At 43.1% G+C, this 19,245-nt stretch overlaps 1 long non-coding RNA gene across 1 annotated transcript; it reads left to right on the forward strand.

Annotated features, from left to right (window-relative positions):
• The first annotated feature begins 2,091 nt into the window (after window positions 1-2,091).
• LOC121694646 lies at window positions 2,092-17,530 on the forward strand. Its single transcript, XR_006025859.1, has 3 exons — window positions 2,092-2,298; window positions 7,658-7,664; window positions 17,520-17,530. It is a non-coding gene; the product is annotated as an uncharacterized LOC121694646 (long non-coding RNA).
• The last annotated feature ends 1,715 nt before the right edge of the window (window positions 17,531-19,245 follow it).

Raw genomic sequence — 19,245 nt, forward strand, 5'->3', positions numbered from 1 at the left:
TGTGGTGTGGTGGGGGGTAAGGGGGACCATCGATCTAACGTTAGCTCCTTCGAACCAAAAACATGCCTGGGCAAAATAAAAACAGTTCACCAACATGTATATCCTTAAAGCTTACCACAAAGTCTTCCGAAAGGAAAAGGTCTGATGTTTATTTTTTATCTTCTGAATGCTTTCAACAACGATTCTTCGGAAGAGCAAACTGAGAGGGCGAAAATTCAAATCACTCCAGCACAGTAACGTTAACGTCTTCCTTGCATGCTCCCACTTCTTCTTCTTCTTCTTCCCTGCAGAAATACGCACAAGGGCGCCTCCTAATGGTAGAAATTTGTCACTGTTGAGGTTACTTGTCTCAGACAAGTTGACCTCAGTCTTATTATGAAGTAACATGCTTTTTTCAACATGGAAGTAACTGTTACTTTACTCTAACCATTAAGATGCACACATTTGTTGCTGAAAGTAAAGTAAACAAGGTTAATGCAAGTTTACACAAGTGTTAGATTTTACAGTGTAGTGTGAAAGTTGGTCAGAGGCTATAGTGCTGACCTGGACCACTATACTCATCTGGACAGAACATCTTACCGAAGCTACAGAGGGTTCAGGGTGTGCTAAGGTTAGCTGTCTAATTCCAGACTACTAATAAAGTCAGTGACCCACCACAGTACAATACGATGGCCAGTTCTCCTGGTAGCATGCCTACACTTTCACTGATTTAGCCCCCACGGCCCTGGAGACTAATCCTAGCCGTTCCTCCTGGCCCATTTTTGAAGGATATCTAAAGAAACTCTAGAAAACTATGCGGGTCAAAGCATAACAATTTATTTGTCAGGTACAAGCTATTCACCCAATACAGAGAATGAACATACCAGCTCAGAGGATGATGACTACACACCTTAGTGGTGCTCCTAGAATGCTCTGTGAACCTCACTTAAATAGTTTACCTAGTTTGTGGTTGGTTACATTGAAATGGATTAGGGCTGCAGCTATCGATTCTTTTTGTAATCGATTAATCTAGCACTTTATCGATCGATTAATCGGATATTTTGCAATTATTGGATGGATATTTTCCATTTATTGCAATTTACCCATTTAGTGTTTTTAAGTGCCAGTGCCATCAATTAAATAATTAAATAACTTAGCTGGGCGAACAAAGCTTTCCATAGTATGTTGTGAAGTGCTGGGAGGGAGAAGAGGGAAAGCAATTTAATGTATTAATATGTAGCCTACAACAAGTTTCATGCTGTAATCTAGACCTGACATCAACATAAATATCTGTTTTATGTAGATTTCTACACCTGCAGCATTTACCATTAGGCTACTAACAAATAATTTTACCATTAGGCTACTAAAACATAGCCTACCGTTAGGCTACTAACAAATAATTTTACCATTAGGCTACTAAAAAATAATTTCTGGGGTGAGCCTACAGTATTTGCTATGGTAACCTAGCAACCTGTGTGTGTGTGTGTGCACGCGTGCGGTGCGTGAGGAAAGATGAGGGTGCATGCATGTGTGTGAGGGGTTCTTTTTAAGGCATACTGTCTAGCAAATGAATGTGAATATGTTTACTTACTTAAAAACATCAAAGCTAAACAAGCCATCACGACATCGCTACAAATACAGTATGTGATTAAAATCAGCCAACATCAATGTAGGCTATAGGCTACGTAGATAGATGATACAGTAGATAGGCTAGATAGATTGATAAATAGCCTAGCCTACTTTATTGACGCTTGGTGAAACAGCATGGAGTGGATGTTTTCGGTTCAGATGCTTGTTCTTTTCCTTTTTGAGTATGTAATGATCCCAAAACTCTACTTGAAAACTTCAGACATTCTCTGCCATTTATGGACATCTTGACTCCGTCATCGCGCCAGCTAAATTCAGAATGTATCACGATTCACGCGCTAGTGCTGTGCTTCCTGAACAACGGTCTGTGTGGAACAATCAGATCCCTGCGCGTATAGTGCGCGTCATAGGAATTTAACGAGGCTTCGAGGCAGGGTTTTTGCCTCGAGTAATTTTTGTAATCGAGTTATTCGAGTAACTCGATGAATCGTTTCAGCCCTAAAATGGATCACATGATTTTTCGAGGTCAGCTGATTTTGGGTCACATGAGAAGTACTTTGATGAGACTTGAGACCATTGTTGTAGTGAGAGTGCATTAATCAAGACATGACAATGTACACATTAATTACATTTCCTGCTTCCTAGTTAGTTTCTCCTGTGAAAAAGGCAAAGGTTAGAGATATAATCAAAAGTTGTTGTAGCAGCAATATGTGACAATGGGCCCACCATGAGGTCAGCCGCTGGTCAGTGTGATTCCCGCCTTAAACCCAGTTGTCAGGCACTCTGGCTTTGGACTTTGTTAGGTAGCCTACTGCATGGGTTTGGGCACCGACCGGAGATCCAGATGCTGATCCAGACCGGGGTTGGGCTTTGGCAGAGGTGCAGCGGAGGAGGTTCTGATTGGGAGCCATGCCGTGAGGTCACTGGGGTTAGAATGGAAGCTTCTTTTAGAAACACTCGGGTCATAAAAATCTGAATGCCATGTCTAGGAGCGTAACAACCTGTTATTGCCTAGAGCACAGCTGTGCTTCAAAAGAATGTCTGGTGGCATGCAATAACACACTCACACACTCACACACACACACATATTTACTGAGCCATCTCTCTCTCTCTCTCTCCCTTACACACACACACACACACTCACACAGACAGAACCACTGACTAAGACACACATAGACACACTCATAGACTCCCACAAATGAATCTCCTGGTCACCTCCTGTTGACCCTTCACCCTCCCCTCCCTCCAGTTGGGCTCTCTCTCTGACTCACTGTCAGGGTGTGCGCTTAAACACGTCACCAATAAGCGCATACACGCGCATCAACACGTACACGCTCCTATAGAAATAGACCCACTCAAGACACAAATACCACCGCTCTCTCTCATATACTTTATACACTTTCTCTCTCTCTCTCTCTCTCTCTCTTTCTCTCACCTCCACACACACACACAGAAAGAGAGACAGTTTGAGTGCTGCTCTTATTGTAGCAAAGGCCTTAAGTCTGTTGTCTTCAGATCATGTAGCCCAGACTAAAAACACACACACACACACACACACACACATACTGTACACACATACATACACACACACACACACACAGATGCATCTGCAATGCCACAGCCTCTCTCTCTCTCTCTCTCCAACTCAAAAATGGCCACATACAGCACACACAAAAAAACTATTAATACCATAGATCTGACAACACTCAAACCTGTTGCCATGGTGATGGCGATGACCTAACGCTCTGCGGTACTCTGACCTCGGACACCATGGCGACGGGAGTCGGGAGAAGCCAGGGGGAGACGGGCGTGACTCTGGTGAGGTCGTGAGCTGTCGGATCTGGTTCTGGCTACAGGTCAGAGACTTTTACGGGACATTCTATTTATCCACTGATGTGGCCCTGTAAACAGAACCCTAAAAACTCCATCAGAATAAGAACTGAGCTGTGGCCTAAAACTCCGTCAGAATATGAACTGAACTGTGGCTAAAAACTCCGTCAGAATATGAACTGAGCTGTGGCCTAAAACTCCGTCAGAATATGAACTGAGCTGCGGCTAAAAACTCTGTCAGAATATGAACTGAGCTGTGGGTTGAGTCGAGTTGTCATTGAGTCGATCCGAGAACTGTCACTATAGGTCACTATGCAAATTCAAGTTTTTACATATGACTGAGGTGTAAAGGTGATCTCATTAGACATCAACACAGCACTGAGGCCTTGCTGGTTTTTATATTGATATGTTTTGAAGACCAAATAATGGAACTCAAGCAAACACACAAACACACATACACAGACACACACACACACACTTCTTACTGTAACATTTGCTCATCATGCACAGACAGGTTTGTGTGTGTGTGTGTGTGTTGTTGTGGTGGTCGTAGATAACAGGGGAGTTAGTAAGAGCCTGCAGCAGGTAATGATAGTATATGAGTCAGTGTCTGTTCTGCACCAGGCTCCAGGGCAGGGCTTAACTATCATAACAGGCTGGCTCTGCACTCTCACTGGGGGGACGCGCTAACATCTCTGACACATGGCTCTGCGGCTCAATCTGTCTGCCTGGGTCATCAGTCTGTACAACACACACAGTCAGAGTCACACATGTGCACGTGCACACATACGTGTGTATGCTCACTGCCATACCTGCACAATAACACATGCACAAACACAAGGATTCTTACACACACACACACACACACACACACACACACACACACACACACACAGGGGCGGAGCTGCCATTAGGCATGGTCAGGCAATTGCCTGGGGCCTCGGCCACCAGGGGGCCTCGTCATCCCCGTATCGTATTTCGTTTTTTTTTTTTAAATAAATGATCATCGCAATCAAACAATATATTCTAATCCATAATAAAGATTGAAAAAATATTTTGCCTCATGATTGCTCATAAACTCATCATAAAATCAAATGACTGCAGTGTAGGTCCGCTTCCTGTCACCATAGCAGCAACTAGCTATGAACGAGGTCTTGGTGAGGTGTGGAGTTGAGCGATTGACAGCAGCCATGAAACGTTTCCAGAGTGGAAGTGATAAAGAAAAAGAAAAAGCGAGAAGAAGAATCTAGAAAGAAATGAAGCAACTTCTTCCAGTCGAAGAATTCTTCCACGGAAGAAAGTAATTTGGATAGCTCTTGTACTTTATACAACAATTAGGTTCTATGGAACTATTTATTTGTTTCTGATTGGCCGAGAGACGTTCCATGAGTTGGAATATCCCTGGACATTTCAACTCAGACTTTGCACAGCTAATAATAAATCATTCCGCGATACAATGCGAAGATTTGACACAATGTTCTCATCCCAGCTCTCCACTATTTTAAGCAATGTGTTACTCTTTAGCAAACCATAACGAAACAGTGCTTCACCACATCTGTGGATTAAGCCACACAGTCAACTCAATGTAAGTATTAAGATAAACGAGGATGCTAATTGTTTTCAGCATTGCCAGCATTGTGTATAATATGATTGTCACTTGGAGGAGACTTGTAGATAACTAACGTTAGGATGGGTGCATTTATTCACCATGAATTAATAAAGTTGAGTGGTTCTGCAATGTAGGCTATGTTTCCATTTTTTTGCAGTACCATGTCCCTTACATGACATGGCCCAGTGTCCTTGTAACATGCATGCAGCAAAGCTAGATATGATTTCAGCCCGACTTTCAACATTTCTTTCAAGAAGACACGTAAACCACAAAGACCCGTAACGAGGGATCTGGAATGTTGGTTACCTAGCAACCAAGACGCTGTCTATTGAAAAGGGAACCATTTTTGATGCGTAAGAACAATGTCGAAATTAACATGTTTGAACAATAATAATAACAATCAGATTATTTAGTTTGTGGTAGAATTGTTGTATAAAAGCAATATAGCACTCGTGATCGTGGGATTGGTCATGCCGAACAACACCCGTGGGAATATCCATGACCAACCCCACTCTCACTCGTGCTATATTGCTTAAACATATTCTTCTACTGATGATGATGATGATTATGATGTTGATGTGAAGTGAAACAGTCGTGAGGGATCACTGCCGAGGTCCGCACTGGTGCTGTTGGTGCTGCTACGGACACCATTTCAGTAGCAGAAGCTTTGGGTGCAAACGAAACCAGTATGTGAGTAGCCCTAACACAATACCTAGCACTAGGCTACAGTTATCAGTGACGACCCTGCGTTATGGCCAGACACCGTAAGAGATGCAGAGCGAGTTGAAATCGTTAAAAAAAAGGCCCCGTGCAAATTAAGAACTTTGAATTCCCTAAAAATGCAGATAAACCACCCAGAAGATTCACGGTTGAACATTATTATTACATGACCATGAAAAATGGAGAAAAAAATAAACAGAAAATGGCTAGTTTATTCGGTCAGTGCAGGCGCTGTTTATTGTTTTGGATGTCGGCTTTTTGGAAGATCGAACACCTCAGTTCGCACGCACACACTCACTCTCACTCTCTCTCTCCCTCTCTTCTACACATAGCCACATAGCCTACACACAGACTCTCATACAGTACATAGCTACATAGAGTATTCACACACAGAGACCCCAAACCCCTAGCCTACTCTCTCTCACACACACACACACACACACAGACCATTCATAATTGTAATACTTTCAAAGGTTTTTACTAATGTTTTTTGATTGTCATCTATGGCAATAAATATTTGTTGTGTTTGAGTATGCCTCAGCATCCCATTATTACAGAAAAAAGTGTGTTTTAGTTTTAGGGTTGTGGTGTGTGTGTGTGTGTGTGTGGGGGGGGGCTCGGAGGGGCCTCGGGAATTTTGCCTTGGGCCTCAAAGTGTCCAGGTCCGCCCCTGCACACACACACACACACACACACACACACACACACACACACACACAAAGACACTGTCAGGCTGTCACACATGTGAAAGTGTTCTCACATACAGTAACAGTAACACACACACATACACACGTCAATGCTGTAGGTGACCTCACTCATACACATACACACACATGCAGCCTACACACAGAAACATACATTGAGACATAGATAATGCATGCATCACAAGCACATGATTCACTCCAAGATACACCCGTAGACACATACGCACACACACACACACACATACACAGCTTAAAAACACACACGCTTGAGAACTTGAAAGCACAATTCGTACATACGCTACATGTGCATCCTCAAATACATAACAATACATAACACAGACACTCACACACATACGCACACACACACACACACATACACAGCTTAAAAACACACACGCTTGAGAACATGAAAGCACAATTCGTACATACCCTACATGTGCATCCTCAAATACATAACAATACATAACACAGACACTCATACACACACACACACACACACACAAATACATAACAATACATAACACAGACACACACACACACACACCCAAATACATAACAATTCATAGCACAGACACACACACACACACACACACACACACACACACACGCACACACATATACACACACACACACACGCCCAAATACATAACACAGACACACACACACACACTGCATGAAAAGTGTGATTTTCGTCCCCGTAAACGCCTGGAGATCTCCCTCATTTCCGCACACTGACTGTTGTTTATCCTATCAGCTGTTCTGGTGGAAGCGCGACCACAGTGCAACCACTGCTCACTAGAGGAAGTGTCTCCCCTGCTGGTGTGGGGGCGTAATGGTTGGACTTAGTTGTTTATTGAAGTGACCCTTGGTTAATATGGAGTCCATATTAACAATAAAGCAATTATGGTTTATCTTGATTGGGATTCAAATGAAAGCAAAGCAAGTTACTTTATTAACTGAACTTTAAGACATAGGTCTATTTGATTATTTCAAATCAAATTTCAAAAGATGTGCAGCAGACCTGAGGCAACACAATATATTCTTCAGAAATATAGCTGATATAAACTGAAATAAATGCTACTGCAGAAGTGCGTGCACAAAATGTAGGCCTACACACATTATAAAGGGCATAACAAACAGAAAATATTATATTCATACTATATTCATTATCTTTGAGTTCAGTTGAAAATAAGGAACTTTTCAACATGAGTGCATTGCCATTTTATAGGCCTACAGTCTATGGTGCACTGTCACTTGCCACACACATCAACGCCGAGGTTTTTAACAGGCAAACACTGGATGAACAATGGATTTTATGGAGCAGCGACCAAATATAACTGAATCGTGATTTACACGGCTGCAAAGTGCGATGCTGGTGTGCGGAGTTGTACTGAAAAGAATGGAATCTAATGTAAATGAATGTCGAAAGCAGAGTGCATCGCAAATAGTAGCAGCCAAAGAGTAATGTTGAAAACAGAATTAGTGACGGTGAAAAAATCTTTGGCGGCACACAACTAATGCGTCAGCTTAGGCTACTACTCTTTGGCCGGCTCGTTAGCCCAACCAAGTGTCTGCAGCATGCCTTTACGTAGCCTACTAACGGCGCATCATCATAAAGATACATTTGATCTGCATCACGCCCCATTTTAGCGGAAAACATGTTAACATTATATCATTGAAAGACACGTTGACGTTACATCTATTAATTCACAGGACATTCAATCATTTTACTAACACGGCAGTTATGAAGAATTGTGTTTATGTAACTTACTCATGTCGAAACGATGTACATTACCAACCTAATTTGTTTGCAATACCCCATGTATTATACAAATTTAGCATGTACACTTACCATAATATCCCATCCAAAACGGTTAGCTTGCTAGCTAGCTAACTGTGGAACTTCAGCATAACATAGCCAATTATCTCACCTAGTTGTAGGCTAGGAAATATTACAAGTGATAGAATGAATGTGTGACTTATGTTTAGTTGATGTTATGACATGTAAAGTTAAGCTTGCTGAACTTAGTTATAGTCAGCCACGGGCAGTTTGACTGTGCCTATCGATACATTCGTGACACTCCTGTTAGTAAACTGGAGAGAGCAAAACATAGGGACATGGTCACATTAATCCCATAAACACACAGATAACTCTTACACCAACCTTATTTTGTGCCTTTTATTCACGTTTGTTTCAAGATTTAGTAAGTTTACTATAAGCACGTTTCGCTCTCCACTTTGATGCAGCATAGATTTCCATTATATCAGTTTCCATTACATCTTCCCCCTAACAGGGGGCGTGTATGCAGCACATACAACGTTCCATTCCATTCGTCAGTGTGTAGGCTATTGTTTAGTTTCCGGTCTGGCTAGATCGGTGTGGTGTTGTAGTTGTTCTAACGTTACTAGTTGTTGCAACAGCATGTGAAAAAACTACAAAGTTTGTTACACCAAAATGAACGTTAATCTCGTGATAAAAAAATTGACGCCGTTAAAATAGGTTTCCGTTAACGCCGTTAATAACGCGTTTAACTGACAGCACTAATATATATATATATATATATATATATATATATATATATATATATATATATATATATATATATGCAGTTTTGCATATATTTTTGTTAGATAGTGATAAAGACAATCATTTATATATTTGCCTTTGAAATTCTCATTGTGATGATGTAAAGGGAAAATCCGAATCTAAACTTGAGTCTATCGACTGATTTAAGTCAGGTTACATTATTGGAGCATGCAGGGAACAGACATGTCATACCCAGCATCATTTCTGCCTGTTAAGCGTATTACTGGGAGTTCACTTACACATCCACTGTTTAAGCAAGACCAAAGGCCACAGTCATGCCAGCATGCACAGTTCACTCCCCCTGCTACCCTGATCTGTATAGCTCACAGCATTTTCATTTACATGTTAAAACCTCCCCTAGAATTAGGAGGAGGGGGATCATGGGGGGACGACTGCCAAGCAAGTTTTCGGCATTGCCTCCAAACTGCAGCGAACAGCCATTAACCTGAACTTCCACGACAATCTACAGTGCCGCATACTGACGGCAATCACACTTTTCATGCAGTGACACACACACACACACACATCCCCAAATACATAACACAGACATACAGTAGACTTGTAGACAGTATTAAACTTGTGTTGGGGAGTTTCCTATGTCCTTGTGGACAGATGAAAGAGGTCTCCATCAATGCCATTAACCACATGAGAGCATGCATACACACACACACACACACACACACACACACACACACACACACTCCAAAACCAATTTCATATAAACACATACACTCATGCACGCACAAGCACACAAACACACACACTCCAAAACCAATTTCATATAAACAAATACACTCATGCACACACAAGCACAAACACACATACACACACACACACACATGCACGCACGCACACACACACACACACACACACACAGATGTGTACACACATGCAAACACGCACACACACACACACACACAGATGTGCGTCCCCGCTCCACATCTGTTCCCGGTCTCTGAGGTGTGTGTGTGTGTGTGGGCAGGCCTCAGGGTGAGGGCTCAGGGTGTCTCCTGCCCCTGGGTAGCCAGTGTGGTGGGGGGAGAGTGACAGTTTGATTGGGCCAGATAAATCACCATCTAAAAATGATACAAGACGAGCTGTTGGTGGCCACAGACACGCCAACAAGGACAACACGGCATTTACAGATGCACGCATGCGCACACACCACTGAGGAGATCCATACATACACCCACACATATGAAAGCTAAGGGTGTTTCCCTTACTAAGCTATCCAGATGGCCAGTGTGTAGTAGGAGTATCTGCAAGTGAGTCATGTTTAGATTTGTGTTTTTCAAAGGCATAACATGCTTGCTTTTAAGTTATTCTTGTGTATGCTTTATTTGTGTGTGTGTGTGTGTGTGTGTGTGTGTGTGTGTATGCACATGCGTGTGTAGGACTGTGTGTGCACGCGCGCGCGTGGGTGTGACTGCATCGTCAGTGACAGTGTTCCAAGCTAACAGCGACAGTGTTTTTAGGGCAGGAGAAATCAGACATTCCAAAGCAGATGTTTTACTTTCCCCCTCCAAATCCTCAGAGGAAATTACACAACAGCAAGACACGCATATCTTCTTTTCTCTTCACACTCTGCAGTGGCACAAAAGCACAAACTAAGACAGTACATGCCCATGCTCTTCTGCTCCTTCACTTTGCAGTGGCACAAAAGCACAAACTAAGACAGTACATGCCCATGCTCTTCTGCTCCTTCACTTTGCAGTGGCACAAAAGCACAAACTAAGACAGTACATGCCCATGCTCTTCTGCTCCTTCACTTTCTCTCTGTCCAGTTGTCCTTTCTGTTTGTGGTTTTTGACCAGACAGGTAATTTTCTGTGCTTGACTGTATTTCCACATTATCTTACTCTCTGGACAACACTTTAGGAAAGTTTACCTTAAAGGTACACTGTGCAAGATTTTCACCTTAAAATAAAACCTTTACGAAGCCATTTTGATGGTAAACGAACTTGTAATAGGGAAATCGTTCACCTAGCATAGCCATACAGCATAGATGTCACGATGAGTCACGAACTAGCAATGCAACTTCAAGAACAGTGGCCTGAAGACATCTCACGAGAATCGTGAAACATCACCTTGTCAGTAGATATAGCTCTTTGGGAATAGTTTTTGCCTGTTGTTAATCCTTCACCTCCACAACAAAGGCATTTTCATTGTGTACAGGGGGAGCCACGAGAAGTAGGATATTTACAATGGCAGAGTAAAATATAAATATATCACAACTCTAGGTGGAGTAAAATATAAATATATCACAACTCTAGAGGGAGCTTCACAGTCACCCAAAACACCTGAACTTGCATATGTACCTTTAAAATAAAAATCTCCTGTCATCTATTTTCTTAGGGCCTGTTTATTTCTCTACATTAGTACATTAAAGATGATCTTATTCTATTGTGTAGCATTTACCGTAAGTTTCACTTTTTTATTGATTGTATTTCTTTATTGACAATGTATAAGAACATACTGCATGAACAATAAAAACACAGTGTCAACCAGCAGAAAGACAAAGTATTTGTCAAATCATAGTACAGTCTTTGTCAAGTCAAGTCATAGTACAGTATTCGTCAAAAGTCTGTACAGTATTTGTCAAAACTTTTAGTACAATATTTGTCAGAACTCTTGGTACAGTGTTTGTCAAACGTCTTGGTACTTGTCAGCCTCTCTGTGGAGTATGTGGCTGTAACTGGGCCAGATCAGGGCCAGAAGAGGGCCCAGTTTGGCCCAGCAGGAGCTGCTATCTGGAGCAGGAGAAATGTCCAGCAAGCACAGACATTCAATAAGTCTGAACTGGGTGCTGGGTCTAAACTAAAGTAATGACTATAAAGAAAAGTAAATATATTACTTTTATCTGTGACGTTTCTGGGCAAGCCCTTCGTCAGACATCACGTCTTCCATGTCTGAGGAAGGGCTAGCCCAAAAACGTGACGTCACAGATTAAAAGAATATATTTTCTTGGGAACGCTTGGTGTGCAGACTTCTCTTTATAATGTAAGAACATAGCATATATCCTAACACTCTCAACACAGCGTCAACCAGCAGGAATCATGTCTTGGTACAGTATTTGTATTTGTCTGTGGAATGTGTGGCTGTAACTGGGCCAGATCAGAGCTGCTATCTGGGGCAGAAGTAGAGCATGCAGCCAGCGATAGTGCTGTGGCCTGGCCTGTATATATGGCTTCCATTAGGAGGCTTTGAAGGGGGAGCCTCTGTGTAAGAAAAAATGGAGAGACTAAGAGAGAGGGAGAGAGGGAGAGAGAGAGAGACTAAGAGAGAGAGGGAGAGAGAGAGAGAGAGACTAAGAGAGAGAGGGAGAGAGAGAGAGAGAGAGCTCGGAGGGAGGGAGAGAGAGAGAGAGGGAGAGAGAGGGAGAGAGAGAGCTCTGAGGGAGGGAGATGGCCTCTGCTGTTGTTTTTCAGTGTTTGTGTATTTGTGTGTTTGTGTGCTGTATGTTTATGTGTGTTGTTGTGTGCATTTAAGCAATTCGGCTTGTTTTTGGTCTGAATTTTTGTGTCTCTAAACCCTGAAAAGAGAAAGAGAGTGAAGACTTTTTTGTTTTTATCCCCTAAATGGGAACAGATGAGCCAAGATAAAGCAACTGTCTAAACCAATCTACAGTTGCTGAATTATGACAGTAGCCATATAAACCAAACCAAAACCTCATCTGGAGCCCATGCTATCCTCTCTTAAAGCTGAGATCTTGATAAACCCCACCAGTACTTCATACTGTGGTCAAACTGACCCTAGAAACGATAGGAGGAGGGGATAGTGGATGAGTCCGAGGCCAGGAGCTTGTCTTGACCTTCCCGAAATCAAGAAAACAACCAGTAATTACTGGATTGCTGCCCTGTAGTTAACAAACAAAGCAACCATCAGTCTTTGGATGTAATGGTTGCAGACAAAAGACAGCTTCAAATCATTGTCTTGGAACTGCTCACAACAAGATCAAATGTGTGCCCTATCTCTGTGCATCATGACGAAAAACAGTACTGGAACTAAACAACTGGAAGTATGAGCCAGAAAATGATGTTGATTTATGACCCCGTTGAGACGGGTTTTCTTGAAGGGCCTTTAGTGACCTTTCACCTTTACCCCTAATAAGCTGCAGGCCTTGGTAACGGGAAGAGGGAGCGAGAGGGGAGATCGCTCAAGCGTCATGAGATCGCTCAAGCGTCATGGGATCGCTCAAGCGTCATGGGATCGCTCAAGCGTCATGAGATCGCTCAAGTGTCATGGCAAAGAGCTCTACTGAAGGGCCCATGTCCAGAATCACTCCTGGACAAACTCACAATGGAACTGGGACAGACATGAGTTGAGGAAAGAAAGAAGAAGAGAGAAAAAAGATGGAGAGAGAGGCTGGGGGTCAGTAGAAGCAGAGGCTGGGGGTCAGTAGAAGCAGAGGCTGGGGGAGAGAGAGACAGGGGGTCAGTAGAAGCAGAGGCTGGGGGAGAGAGAGACAGGGGGTCAGTAGAAGCAGAGGCTGGGGGAGAGAGAGACAGGGGGTCAGTAGAAGCAGAGCCAGAGGGAGAGAGAGACAGGGGGTCAGTAGAAGCAGAGACAGGGGGTCAGTAGAAGCAGAGGCTGGGGGAGAGAGAGACAGGGGGTCAGTAGAAGCAGAGGCTGGGGGAGAGAGAGACAGGGGGTCAGTAGAAGCAGAGGCTGGGGGTCAGTAGAAGCAGAGGCTGGGGGAGAGAGACAGGGGGTCAGTAGAAGCAGAGGCTGGGGGAGAGTAGAAGCAGAGGCTGGGGGAGAGTAGAAGCAGAGGCTGGGGGTCAGTAGAAGCAGAGGCTGGGGGAGAGTAGAAGCAGAGGCTGGGGGTCAGTAGAAGCAGAGGCTGGGGGAGAGAGGAGAAACTGATGAAGAAAAGAAGAAAAGAGTAAAGCTGGAGCCATGTGACCAGCAGCCAATCACACGTCGCCATCTGACAGCCCAACCAATCAGAGAGCAGGGGAAAGTAAAACACATCACCTTAGGCAGTGGGGCCCATACAATATCCTGCTTGTACCCTGACAGTAGAGAGAGAGAGAGAGGCAGGCTCTGTGGAGCCATCCATCCATCCCTTCCATAACTCAAGGCCTATTAGCGGTCCCTCACATGCCTTCAGGGGCGTGCAGAGACCTTTGAAGGGGCAGGGGCTCAATTTTCAAAAAAAGGGCACATGGAACAAAATTTTCAGAAAACGTGTTAACTATATTTAAAACTTGTCTTTAGTGGGCATTTTGCACTGCAGAATATAATATCATGTTTTATAGAACATAATGCATACGAAAGCTAGAAAAGATACACACACTTTGAATGGTGTAAACTGGAACTTAAGTTTTACATTCCCTAGCCTATAAAGCTTTAATCATCTATAAAGGCTTGTTGCCATGGCGCCGCCGCGTTCGGACGCCTTTTTGGTTGCTCCGCCTAACTTGTGCTTATATTTACTCTTTTACCTTTTATTAACCCCTAATTTTTTGCACTTTTCCACTGCACTGATTACGTATGATGGCGTTACACTCCGAAACATCGGAAATGAATTGCCTTTTTTGTTTCGGGATGTTTTAATTGACGATTCTACCTGGCCGACAGATTCTCCGAGATGCATCAGGGAACCATGGAGACGCATCTCGGCGCAGAAGGAAAAAACACCGAGGAAAACGAGCCGGGGCCCGTAACAGATTGAGGAATAGAGCTCATAGGCCTCCACTGCCTAGCATTCTCCTAGCCAATGTCCAGTCTCTTGTGAACAAGATGGATGAACTAAGAGCGAGGATACTGTTTCAAAGAGACATCAGGGACTGTAACATTCTATGCTTTACTGAGACATGGCTAACTGAATTTGTACCGGACAGTGCCATCACTCCGGTAGAGTTTTTCTCTGCTGCTCGTTCTGACAGGACTGAGGAATCTGGAAAATCGAAAGGTGGCGGTGTTTGCATCGTGACAAACAGCAAGTGGTGTGATCCTAGAAATGTCACCGTTCTCTCAAAGTCCTGCTCGCCTCATCTAGAACATCTAGCGATCGTCTGTCGACCCTTCTACCTGCCCCGTGAGTTTACTTCGGTAATATTCAACGCTGTCTACATTCCTCCACAAGCCAACACAGATGCTGCGGTTTCAGAATTGCAAGAAGTGTTAAATAGACAACAACACACCCACCCTGAAGCTGCGCTTATTGTGGCCGGTGATTTCAATCAAGTACATCTGAAACGGTCCATGCCTGAATTTATTCAACACATTCACTTCCCTACACGTGGTGACAACACACTGGATCACTGCTACACACAGTTCAAGAACAGTTACAAAGCGAAGTCTCTACCAGCTTTCGGAAAATCAGATCATGCCGCTGTTTTCCTACTGCCTATGTACAAACAGAGAAGTCGGACGGACCCCCCAGTGACGAAGGAGGTCAAGTGCTGGACTGACCAATCGGAAGCCAGGCTACAGGACGCCCTTAGCAACGTTGACTGGGAGATGTTCAAGACGAACTCTGCTGACATCAATGAGTTTACGGAAGTATCATTGAGTTACATCAATATGCTAACTGATTCCATCATCCCAACTGTAAAGATCCGAAGCTTCCCTAACCAGAAGCCATGGGTGGATAGAGAAGTGAGAACGGCATTAAAGACACGCACCATGACTTATAATGCTGGGCTTATTTCAGGGGATATGACGGATTACAAAGCAGCATCTTATAGTTTACGTAGAGCTATTAAAGATGCTAAGCGGCGCTATAGAGATAGAGTTGAAGCTGATTTCTTGGAGGGTGATCCAGCACGAGTGTGGAAAGGACTCCGAACCATCACTGGCTTTGAAAGAAAGTCCCCTCCTATGATGAATGTGAGTAAAGCCCTCCCCGATGAACTTAATGCTTTTTATGCTCGCTTTGACATGAAAAACACAGACTATATTGGACTAGCTGCAGCATGTGAAGCAAATGAGGATGCACCTTTCTGTGTCTCTGAGGTCGATGTGAGCAATGCCTTTAGGAGGGTAAATTGTAGAAAAGCTACTGGACCGGATGGAATTTCTAACAGGGTTTTGAAATCCTGCGCTGCTCAGTTAGCTCCTGTGTTCACTTATATCTTTAACACATCATTGGCTCAAGAGACAGTTCCTACTTGCCTCAAGCAGTCTGTTATTGTTCCAGTACCGAAAAACAAAAGTCCATCATGTCTGAATGACTACCGCCCAGTAGCCCTGACGTCTACAGTGATGAAGTGTTTTGAGAAGCTTGTGAAAAACATTATCTGCTCATCCCTCCCTGCCTCCTTCGACCCCCTCCAATTTGCTTACAGAGCCAACAGGTCTACAGAGGATGCCATCTCAAACCTCATGCACACCACCTTAACTCACCTGGAGGAGGGGAATGGGAATTATGTGAGGATGCTGTTCATTGACTTTAGTTCAGGTGGTGACCACCACCAATCCCCCCCCCCCCCCCCCCCCCCGTGCTGGGCCCCCTGTTTTTCCTAAATAACTACCTGAACCGTGGCACTGAGGATGAAGAATCTTTTATGGTATGTTGGTCTCAAGGGCCCACATCAACCTGGCTCATAATCACTCATTTGTGATTTGCACCCCCACCCCCCGGTAAAAAATGAAAATGCAATATTATTCTGCTTTAATCGCCCCTATCTTCAGTTAAGATGTTCAGAACTGCACCAAATTTTATGTGTATGATTGACCTGGCATTCTCCGGGGGTATGCCAAGTTTCGTAGAATTTCATCCATGGGGGGGTCTAAAAAAATTAGGTTATGTGTACATTTAGTGACTGTACACTCATTGGCCTGTAAATGGCGGTGCACACATATACACATGCACACACACAGGCACCCACATACTATCGGTATTAGAACGGCCTATACATAATTACAAATTCAGTAGGATTAAAAGAAAGCCAAAATAAATATTCATCATCATCATCATGGCTGCATTTTCAGTATTGGCGAGAAGTAGTCGTTTGTCCACTAGATGGCGCATCGTTGCAGTGAGACGTAATTTTGTTGGAAGTTAAAAGTGGGTTGGAAAAAACAATGGACGCTTCATACAAGGACTGTAATTTACCGCAGCGAACATCTAATAAGGATAGGACGATGTTCACATGAAGTGTAATTCCCATTTCTTCTTGAAGCCGAAATAAATCTGAGGATGTTTATCGGACATGCTTGGTTTTTACTGCAGGTACGTTAATCTTGTAATATCAATAAGGACCTAGGTAATGTTACCGTTAGCGTTGGTTGAGTGATGGAGGCATTTGATTTATTGCATTTGTAGAAAACTATAAATGCGGTTATACCAAGCAAATGTATAGCAGCACTGTTTGTATCTTTCGACTGTCATTTATTGCACGTGCTACAAAATCATTCTGTGCAATGGAAGATTTACCAACGTTACACCGGTCTGATACAGTTTTGCCTATACATGCGTGAGACTGAGACGCCTGTTTATTTTGTTTTAAGTGCGTGCAGGGTGTGAGAGGGGAATCGATGTGCTTTGATTACAGCTTGGTAGTTGTAGTCTGTGAAATTAAAAAGCACGTGTGTGTGAAGTATCCAAACAATGACACCTTCATTTCATTATGGCTGCTTTAGCAAAACACCTTAAGCTACTGTGTAGTGGGTCCCATTTAGAAGTGGCTACTTCATTCGCGCTTTCCTTGACTCATGGAGCTGCGTGAATGTTATTACAACTTTTCGCCACGATATGACAGTTTAAGTCCGCTTGATACTGTAAGGCGTAAGCCATTGGTTTCCAAAGGAGATTTTATTTGTGTCGCCAGCATAGCCTATTGACCATTTATGTTGTAAATAGGCCTACCTTATAATCTTACCTGTAGCTTAGGGAAGCTAACAGCTTTCTATTAGGATCTAGTTTGTTAGTTACCGTTTTGTCATAACTCCCTGATGCATTTTTGCATTAAGAATAGCCAGAGCGTGTATATCTCAATCGGACAATTAAACAATATCGGGTGCCTATGGACTAGGCTGGGTGAACCCAGCCAGATCTGCCCGCTATTTATTTTTTGATTTCTTAAAAGATTGAGCTTGGTCTGATGAAAGCCAGACTAGCCATGGACCTCAGTTAAACAATGCAAGGGAACATGAATCAGCCTATATTTGCACTAACAATAACGGACAAAAGCTCTTCAACTTTGGCCCGTTAAAATGTGTATGAACAGTCTCTAGCGACGCATTTCATCAAGGCCCATTTGGACATGTCAGTTATTTGCACCACTGGTTAGATGTAAAACAGCATTTCGTTTCAGACTAGGCTACTGTTACTTAATTTGTGCATTAACAATAACGTTTCAGACTACTGTTACTTAATTTGTGCATTGACAATAAAGTATTACATGAACTAAAGATGACTAAAATCTTATGTAGAAGAAGAAACATTCACAAAAAATCCATCCATCCAAAAATGACCTTTGTTTTTGATAGCTGTTGAAAACGGCATGGAACTGACAGATATGTTTTTGTTTAAAAATACATAATAAATAAATAAATAAATAAATAAATAAATAAATAACATTATGCTGATACCTTTTGCTTTTCCCAAATACAATGTAGCCTACAGGTGTAAGTGACCTTTCATCAATCCAGTTGCAATGGATGAACTGTGATGAACTGCCCTACTTGTGATTGTTTAGAGATTTTAAAGGTTTTATAACAATGCTACATCTTCTTTGGCTATTCTACAATCTATTCACCTTTTCAGCACCAGTAGGCTACTTTCTGTGCAGCCGCACACACACACTCAGGCATGCCAAACAAGCATACACAAAAGTTTCAAGAGTGGGGGATGGAGTAAAATATGGAGACAAATTGAAGTGTGATTTATTTTCGCGGAACGGATGAACAGGACTGAGCGGCGGTCATATTTTGTACCGCTATGCGGTACATCTAGTTATTTTTGATTTCTCCTCCATCTACCCATGTCCTTGATTGCCTAGCCTTTCTGCCCCACCCCACCCCCATCACCCCCACAAAAAACACACACATTAACATCATCACTGTCATCACCTCACATACATACAGCACACTGCTTGCTACAGTAAGCCTCCTCTACTTGCTGCACACTGCCCCCCCCCTCCCTACATACACAGCACATTGTCTTCAGGATCTTCTCCAACACACATCCTCTACATACTTACAGCACACTGCCCCCACCTACCCACACGCACACTACACACACACACACACACACACAGTCACTGCTACACTCCCCTC

Source organism: Alosa sapidissima, chromosome 2 (assembly GCF_018492685.1).
Source record: "Alosa sapidissima isolate fAloSap1 chromosome 2, fAloSap1.pri, whole genome shotgun sequence".
Taxonomy (NCBI): Eukaryota; Metazoa; Chordata; class Actinopteri; order Clupeiformes; family Clupeidae; genus Alosa; species Alosa sapidissima.